At 47.3% G+C, this 7881-nt stretch overlaps 1 pseudogene; it reads right to left on the bottom strand.

The window, feature by feature from the left end:
• Positions 1 to 994: 994 nt before the first annotated feature.
• On the bottom strand, positions 995 to 7796 carry LOC135553838 (far upstream element-binding protein 2-like; annotated as a pseudogene).
• Positions 7797 to 7881: the final 85 nt, after the last annotated feature.

Genomic DNA, 7881 nt, shown 5'->3' on the forward strand with positions numbered 1-7881 from the left:
CAATTGAAAAATAAAAAACAAAAACATACAATGTATAAGACCATGTCACAGATCAAGGAAAACTAAAACTTCTAACACCATCCGTCTCCCGTGCAACAGGTTGAGTTAAACAGACTCGTGTTATGGGATGTATGCAGTAGGTAACTTCTCACTGTAGATATACCCGTGGTTATGTTAACTAGCATTCCACAATCACTGAAGTCTTCCGCTGTGCAAACACACTCATACAGACACTCATGTTTATCATCACTTGTGGGGACACATTCTAAATACTGTACAGTCACACACAGAGAAAACAAAAATATAATTCACGGAACATAAAATCAAAACCAAAGCTCAAAATGTATGAAGACCAAACAACTTAGGCGATGGGAATGTTCCAGATGAAGGAGAAATCAAACTACCAAGCAATTCAAATAATCACCTTTAAAAGCAAAACCTCCCACTCTTAATCATTTTACCATTAACGCAACTGATTGTAATCTTTATAAATCAATGTTAATTTCAGTAAATGCAGTATTAGTAGTGTAGGACTAGAAGTAAGTCACTTGAATAGACAGCTTGGCTGTGGTAAATACAATTAAAAAAGGGGAAAGTGGGATTTCATTGGGGGAGTGATGAGCATTTCCGGAAGTAAATCTGGCTTTCATGGTTTCCAGTTCAAATCTCCCAAGTTCATGTTTTTATTGACAGATAAAACAAGGGACGATATCAGGGAACCAAAATGAAAGAGAACAGTCCTAGAAATCCATCCCATTATTCAGCTCACAGACAAAGCAATAGTTTGTTCTCTTCGCATATTTATTTAAACAGGTGGTGAGTTGGATGGGGAAAGGGGAGGGACAGGGAAAGGACTGCCAGCACAGAATCCCTTCAGAACAAAAAATATAGCATTTTTATTTATTTTTAAATGGCCCGGATTCTGTTGACTGGTTGGGTTAAGTGGTAGTAGCCTTTCTTTATTCTCGCTCTTTATGAGTCTCAGCCGAGCTTCTCACTGTGTCTGGAGAGAAAGAACAGAGTAAGAGTACAGAGTCAGAGAACCACAACAACCAGTAACATCTTCAGCCTGGATGCCAAAAACAGACTGCAACCCAGGCCAGTACACCTCAGGACAGAACGCACACACCTAGGCAACGTACAACACACAACTTGTTAGACATACACATCTGAGAACTGTCACAGTACACTCAGTGTAACTTTACCTGCTGGCCTTGCTGAGGGTAGCAGGCTGTCCTGGGGCCTGTCCTGTGTTGCCATAGTAAGCAGCCTGCTGCCTGTAGTACTCTGCCCAGGCTGCACTGTAGTCCTGCTGGCCTCCACCTGGGGCTGCTGGGGCACCTGCTGCTCCTGGCCCTGCTGCAGAGCCTCCTGCCTGGGCTAGGGGAGCAGATGAGAGGGGGTCTTATGGATGAAGAAGAGATATGCTATGATCGACAAGGTTAACATGATGAAAGATTCGTGTTCTTAAAGCACTGGTTCACTTCAAAATTAAAGTTTGTCAGATGATTTTAGACCTTGAAAGTAATCTAAAGTCAAGCATAGTCAATAGCCCACAACAGTAGCGACAGCTATACGCCTCGATACAAAATTACATGGGAAAGATAGACACGGTCTAAAATGACAAAATTAGACAGTGCCCATCTTTCCTATTCTAGAGGGAAACAACTGCATTCTTTCCTCCGTGGTGTTATTCTGGTAACTATAGTGGACCAGTGGTCTCACCAACACCCATCTTCTTGTAGTACTCCTCCCAGGCCTTGGTGTAGTCAGGCTGGCCCCCAGGGGTCTGGCTGGCCTGGGGCTGGTCTCCAGGTGCTGGGCCACCAGCGGTGGGGTTGGTGGGGGGCTGGCCGGGCCCTGCTCCCCCTGGCTGCCCTCCCTGGTAGTACTGGCCATAATAGGCTGCCCAGGCTGCGTTAGGGTCCGCGGCACCGGCTGCCTTGCCTAAAAAAGATGGCAGTTGGAGGTGAGGTCCTCATAGGGCTGAGCGTGCCCTGCTATCTGCCTGTGCTTAGAAACCAGGGGACAGAGAGAGATAGGGGGAGTTATTATCAATAGCCAACACAGAAAGACATTCTCCCATCACAGATGATTTTGATAATAGTTGCAGGGTTATGTACCACTAAAAGCTAGCCTGGCCCCAGTTTGTGCTGTACTCCTATGGACATTGTGACACCAGACAATGGAGTTGGCAAGAGAGCAGAAACATATCTGGGACCAAGCTAACTAAAACCTGCTCTCTGTTGTAACCACTGTTTTGAAATGACAAGGAGATAAAACTATATAGTAGGAAACCCCAAAAGAGACCACTGGTAGGCTGGATGGAGTTGACTCCATATCGCTTTCCCTTTCTCAGTCTTTTCAAATAAGTGATTACAGCGAGAGAAAACATTGGGAGGCCATTGAAAGTTATAGTTCCAATGTAACCATTTCCTGTCCACAGTGAGGGTCTGAAAGTTCAATGTTGCAGGTCACTCACTGGGGTCATGGGTTACTTGGGGCTGCCACTGCTGGTAGGTGTTGCCCCAGCCCTGTGGGGGGTAGCCATGAACACCTCCACTTGGGGGGTAGAGAAAACACAGTTACTACTCAGTAGACTTCCATTGGTCCAATCAATGATTGTATCGTTGTGATGTAACATTTTAGCCAGTAGAGGCTTGTAAAAGCCAGAGTTTAGGATGACTACATTTCCAGTCTCCACTCACTGTGGTCCAGGGGCTCCTGGGGGTCCTGGGTTGTAGGGACCAGGATTATAGGGACCCATGGGGCCTGGTCCACCAGGACCTGGACAAACAGGGCAGAGGGGACCCTGGAAAGCACAACCAGTTAGATGCATGGACATTATGTTCACATCTATGGTGAAAAGACTGAAAGCAACTCAATTGCCAGTTTGACTCCATTGATTGTGCGTTGAAGCAATCATGTCCATTTCCCCAAACCACAAACCCATCCATCCATCCTTCAGCCCTTTCCTCCTTACCCTGAGCAGGAACCCTGCATACCTCGATCTTGTCCTCGATGAGCTGCTTGGCGTGATCTATCTGCTGTGGAGAGCCTCGAATGACAAAGAGCTTGAAGTTAGGGTCCCCGTTGGGGGGCAGCTGGCGGGAGATCTCCACAAACGCCCCAGTCTGCTGGTTGATGGCCTTGATGTTCTCCCCGCCCCGTCCAATCACCAGGCCACACTTGTGGGCCGGAAGGGAGAAAGTCATCTCCCCTCCTCCACCACCAGGGGGACCCCAGCTCCCCTGGTCCCCTCTGCTGCGGCCCCTGCCGCCACCACTCGGGGGACATGCCTGGAGGCCGGAGGACCCTGAGAAGGAAGGAGGGTGGAAGAGAGAGAGAGAGAGAAAAAAAGAGGGTCTTAATACAATTTATATTTAAGTCCTGGACGTCAGAAAGTCAGTTTGTTTAAAATGAAGATATTTACCTCCTAATAACAGTAATGTACTGTATGGGGAATTATGGGAATGCTCTAGGACTATCATTTGTCTAGGTTATGGAGTCCATTTGTTTACAATGTTCCAGTGGCTCACTAAATGTGTTGAATGTTGTATGTTCCACAAGGCACGGCATCATGGCAGCTCCAATACACTTGTATTTAAACAGTTCCAAGCTGGCATGTGAGCAGTGGCTGTTTTTCAGATACTCTATGTGTGTGTGAGGTATGTACTCCCTGTCCTACCTCCTCTCTGACCCTGATGCTCTGCAGTAGCTCCTGGATGATCTGGGCAGCATTGTCACAGCAGTCTGGTGGGCCCATGATGTGGGCCATCTTATCAGGACCTGTGCCATCATCTGCAACGACAGGACATTTCCTCTGAGATTGTGCAACACCACAACCAGAATGTAGAGCTTGTTAGTAGACACCACACAACTTGTGAGTAACCCGTGTAAATGAGTCGAGTACAAGTAGTTCATATGACATGACTATGAAACGTTATATACCTGGTTTAAACTGTATCCTAACTCCTGCGTCGTTCTGAATCTTCTTGATCATCTCCCCGTTGCGACCAATCACCACCCCGACAGAGTGTCGTGGCACCGGAACCTAGCCAATCAGAGAGCAGGTAAGACAGCGCCAAATAGACTAGACTGATAGCTATAGGAAGGTGCTCACTCTCATACAAATAAAACCTGTGATGGGGAATGTGAGTCCCTCTCCACACACACACCTCCCTCTCACTTACGTCCATGGCTCCCCCACCTCCCCCCATGCGGGAGCCATACTCGTTCCTGTCTCCGAAGCCAGGCTGATCCCTCTCCCTCAGTATCTCCTGCACCAACTCCATGGCTTGCTGAGCAGACCCACAGGACAGATTTTCTAATTCAAACAACTTTATGAAGTCTCCTTAGGGAGAACAGCATTAGCACATCAAAAGTTGCTACCAAATCCCCCATCTGCAGAGCTGCAGTACAGCATGCCAATTCAATATGGGATGCAGATTGTAGCAAGGCCTTGTGTTACCTCCACTTTGTATGGCTCCCCGATGATGCGCAGGGGCTTGTCCATGTTGGGTCCCTGAGACGCGTCCTGAATCAGGATCATCTTCACTCCTGCTCGCTCCTGTCAATGCCGCAGACAGACCGCATGGTCAGCTCTGCTCAACCAACTGATGGCAATGATTCACTCAACTCTCACTCACATGGCCCATGAAACACTTGTGTAATGAGATACGAGATTTTCCTGCTTACATTTCTTTCTTGCTCTGTAGATTTAACAACCCCAAAAATTATTTGCATGACTGCACACATCAGCCTGTTTGCGATGAAACTACTACTGGTGGCTACTGGTGAGGCCGACTGACTGTTTGTATATACCTGTAGCTGTTTGATGGTCTCCCCTCCCTTGCCGATGATGAGGCCAGCCTTGCCTGCGGGAATCATCATCTCCTGCCCTGAGCCACTCTGTCCATTGGTCGCCTCGTGGAAGGATGAGGGGGGCGTGCCCCTCCCCCGAGACACAATCTCATCTAATAAAATCTTGGCTTTCCTAGTCAGAGTGGAAGAGCGAGAGGGGTGGGTCAACTCAACTGATGAGTGCAACAGCACACATTAATAGTGGAACTACAGAGATATGCCATACATAATGATAGCGCTGTGGAAATTCAGTGGCTAGAGGTGAACAGCATCTTGTGATAACAATACAAAATGTCACAATTAGCTAGTAGGATCTAACTTACTGTATGGAGTCTGGGGACCCTGTGAGAGAGACACTCCTCTCTGGTAAACCTCCACTGTCTGAAAACAACCAACAGTCAATAACACACACACACACACACACACACACACGAAGAGAGTTCAACTATAGCTCTGGTTCTAACCATTGACTATAAAGGCCACACTTGCCAGTCCCTCACCTGAGGCTATCTGAACCTTGCAGCCTGATTCCTGCTGGATCTTATTGATCTGTTCTCCGCCCCGGCCAATGACTGGAGGAGAGGAAGAGGGGAGAGCTGTTAGTTTTATTGATTCTGATGTTCATGATGAGTCCAGTAATGTTCAAATTCAACACATCAACACAAAAAAAATAATCCGGTGACCATGTTGGAGAAAGTGTACTTACTGAGTCCCACCATTCCATCAGGAACACTGTACTCCTCAGAGGTGGTTGTGAGCCTGGCACTGTGGGAGAGAGAAGCCAAGCACAACAGTTTGTTTTCCAAATTGTCAACATATTGTCACCATTAATCTTCTGCTGAAGAACTAATTCCAATCACCTATTCCCCTTCATTTTAGAGATCTACTTGGATTGTTATGGATCAATTATGCTAATGACTTACCTCTGCTGGGCCAGTGCTGCAAGTTGGGCTCCGATAGCTGTAAAAGGAAAGAGAGAAAGAAAGAGATATATAGAGAGAGGACAGGGCTCAGATTACTGACACACTGCAAAATGAGGACAAGAAACACAGGTGATGCCCACAGTGACCGACCAGGGGAGAGGGTTTGGATAGTACAGACACCGACCAGGGGAGAGGGTTTGGATAGTACAGACACCCGATAGTACAGACAGGGAAGAGGGTTTGGATAGTACAGACACCGACCAGAGGGTTTGGATAGGGAGAGGGTTTGGATAGTACAGACACCGACCAGGGGAGAGGGTTTGGATAGTACAGACACCGACCAGGGAGAGGGTTTGGATAGTACAGACACCGACCAGGGGAGAGGGTTTGGATAGTACAGACACCGACCAGGGGAGAGGGGCCGGATAGTACAGACACCGACCAGGGAAGAGGGTTTGGATAGTACAGACACCGACCAGGGAAGAGGGTTTGGATAGGGAAGAAGAGGGTTTGGATAGTACAGACACCGACCAGGGAAGAGGGTTTGGATAGTACAGACACCGACCAGGGAAGAGGGTTTGGATAGTACAGACACAGACCAGGGGAGAGGGGCAAAACAGTACTGACACAGAACAGGGGCCGGACAGTACAGACACCGACCAGGGGAGAGGGTTGATATTCCTGTAAGACACAGAGCAGGTTTTGTAGGTAGTAGGAGACATGAGGAAGAGCAACTTACAGAGAGCTGTGGCTGAGTCCACATCACTCTGTGGAGCCATTTTCTTGCTCTCAGGTTGATCTGTGGGAAGAAAAAAAACAAGTAAACAAAGGTTGAATCTGATCTCACAATAATGTGTGTGCACACACTCCTGTTATCAGACGTTCTCATGGGCAGTGGCCCTTTCACACTCCCCAGCAGTGTGTGTGTGTACCTGGGTCCTCCAGCTGTCGTTTCTGTGCTGTGAAGGGAAAGACGTCTGGTGCATTGATGTTGTTCATAGGGGCTACCCCTGCACATTCACCAATCTTGGCAGCAATCTGATGCACAAAAGTTGAAGTCACTTGAACACATAACAGATATTCAAATAGCGATGACATGATGAGAATGTCTGATTTATTTGTGCTGGTCCTGGGTATTAACTAACGTTGATAAGCAACTTCAAATATTACATGAGATGCTAATTGTTTGTGAGCGGAATGATGGTAATTCAACTCAAGTGGGCAAACTTGACAGTGTTGGCTGGCTAGCTGAGGATATATACTTTGTTGGGAATGCACTCAAAAACACAGACACGCTGAGGGCTCGAAGCCTGCTTGTCCATCATCAGGACTTTGTCTTTGCATGCAGCAGACGCAGCCAGCTCTCAACAACACAACAACATTGGGAGACGGCGAACAGCATGCATGCATTGGTAACAACATCATAACGGTATTTCTGCAGTGGCACGTCAACTGGGTCTTCAAATTCACTTGACTTATAAACGTTAACTAGAGAGCTATAATAATCATAACTGGCAACAGTATTGATTGGTCGCCAAACATAGTCAGCCAGCTTTGCAAGCTAACAACCACGAAACAAGACAATAGTCACATTTTCTTCACCCCTTCCCAGTGGCACTCACGCGCATAGCTACACTGCCTCCCGCTTCTGTCTCACCTGCCGGGCCCGTTGTACAGCGTCTGCAAAGGCATCTTTTTTTATTCCACCACCGTTACCGATAGCTAGATGTCCGCCGAGAGGAGCTCCAGCCCCGGGTGCGGGTACCGAGCTATACTCCGACATATTTGCGGAGGGGAGAGAGAAGAAAATACGAAAGTTAAAGTGGTGTTTAGGCCAGGGCAGACTGCGCAGGAGCGGGAAGTCAGACGATCAAATATTCCGGGAGAGGAAAGCAACCGGAGATGGAGCACTGAGAGCGGGAACAAGGTTTAGATGACTTTTCTACAAATAATGTAAACACATACGGTTATAATAACATTATCTGAAGACACTTTATTACAAAATATGAATTTCAACCCCAAACGTTTCGGAAAATTTTGAAGATAACTTTTGTCAAAGGCAGTTAAAATAACCTTCACATCTTCCAATGACAGG

This window comes from Oncorhynchus masou, chromosome 14 (assembly GCF_036934945.1).
Source record: "Oncorhynchus masou masou isolate Uvic2021 chromosome 14, UVic_Omas_1.1, whole genome shotgun sequence".
Lineage (NCBI taxonomy): Eukaryota > Metazoa > Chordata > Actinopteri > Salmoniformes > Salmonidae > Oncorhynchus > Oncorhynchus masou.